The following is a 1,974-nucleotide window of genomic DNA, read 5'->3' as shown; positions in this document are numbered from 1 at the left end:
TAAAATGTTGTTACCATTAATTATATAGTATAATAAAAGGTGGTATATTGGGTTATATAATACTATATAAACTACATAAAGAAACTAAGTATTTATTTACAATTTGTTATTATGATTAAAATGATTCAGATAAAGGTTGCCATAAAATATAGATTATAACATGATTACTTATTAGCTAATTTATACTTAAAGGTGCTGATGCCATGGGATGTAGTTCCGTAGGTGTCATCTGTTTCATAAGTGATGTCCAGGTCTCGTGGCCCTTCTCACGACTTCGTCTGGTTAAAGTGCATCTTCCATGCCTCCCTCCTGACTGTGGTCCTCATCCGTCTAAGCCTTCCTGTTGAGTGTGTCCGTCTAAGTCTTTCTATGTCTCCGTAACCCTACGTTGTCCCCGTTTCTCCCACTCCTCTTTTGGGGCGTTACCTTATTTTTTAATATCCTCTCTCATTGGGGATCGGTAACCGAAGGCTCCCAAGGTAGGCGTCCCCCTCCTCAGGGCCGATAATGGGTGAAAAAGTTTGACATGTCCAGGAAGGACCTGCAGCTGCATAATTTGATTCCGATTTGATTCCTCGTCAAACCTGTCATTTTTGTTAGAACACTTAAAGGTTAGCCAATCTAATTTTCTCAGTGGACTCTGGTAATGTGACAAACTTAACACAGATGTTTTCATATCCGGGGACGCCCTAATAGCGTCGCAGAAGGATACCCTGACCAGGTATAGGGGCAGATGACGAAATACCTTAATAATACCCAGGATTGTCAAAAGACCGATACATAGCAGGTGCCAAAGTGTGTTGCTTTCATTGTTAACCAAGCATTTATACAAGAATTAAGGTACCTTGGTCTAGATGGAACGAGTTCGCCCAAGTTTGTTGCCGATCCGTCGAGAATTTTTGAACACAGATCAAAGGGGGTTCGTGAGAGCGCTTGTGCATCTCCACCATTGTCCTTTGTTTAGCTGCAACTGAGAGCTGTTATCAGGTTAAGGGTGTTTGTTGTTACTTGTTATAGTTTTATATTCAATCTCACTTATTTATATTTAATTTCATTTAATCTCCTTTCATTTTCTTTGGGTAATAAAAATAATATAATCCCACTACAATGGCTGAAACCACTTGTACGTCCACCATGTTTGCCTCTCTGAAAAACACTAACATCTGGATACGGCGCTTGAATGATTCTTTTGGTTACCGAGCATTTGTACAAGTATCCGATTCGTGGCAAGTGCCAAACATGAAGATCTGCCTTTAAATTCGCGGCAAGTGGCAAACGTGTGGATCCAGCATTAAAGTGATGGATACTTATTTATAGCATTACAGATCTTGATAACCCTTCCCTGGTTTTGCAAGGTTAGAATAGTCAGTGGTGCGTGATTTTAATGCTGGATATACATTGACACTTGCCGCAAATCCTTGTACAAATGTTTGTTCCACTGGCTTTTTTTTTCTTTTGACATTTGTCGCCTAGTAAATAAGATTAACTCATATTTTCATTATAAAAAGGCACAAAAGAAAGATAAATAAAATGAAACAAAATATCAGCTAATTAGATGGTAGATGATTATAATTCATAGAAATAGTACTACATAATCTATAAATCCAACTTTAATTCTAGATTTGTAATCGTCTTCTTTGGAGCGCGGAATGTACTGCGCGGGAGTCTTTTTCGATATAGAGCAGGCTTTTGATCGAGTCTGGCACCCGGGACTGCTTTACAAACTCCGTAAATTCTTCCCTCCTACATATTTTCTCATCATCCGTTCCTTTCTTACTAATAGATTATTCCAAGTAAACCACAATGGTTCCTATTCATCCCTCTATTTTCAATCCGCTGGTGTTCCTCAAGGTAGTATTCTCGGTCCCATCCTCTACACCGTCTATACAGCTGACATCCCAACAACTCCTAACACTATCCTTACCACGTATGCTGATGACACATGTGCAGTCCCATATCACAATCCTCGAAGAA

This window comes from Halyomorpha halys, unplaced genomic scaffold (assembly GCF_000696795.3).
Source record: "Halyomorpha halys isolate HHAL.00 unplaced genomic scaffold, Hhal_1.1 Scaffold269.1, whole genome shotgun sequence".
NCBI classification, from domain to species: domain Eukaryota; kingdom Metazoa; phylum Arthropoda; class Insecta; order Hemiptera; family Pentatomidae; genus Halyomorpha; species Halyomorpha halys.
This window is presented reverse-complemented; position numbering follows the sequence as displayed.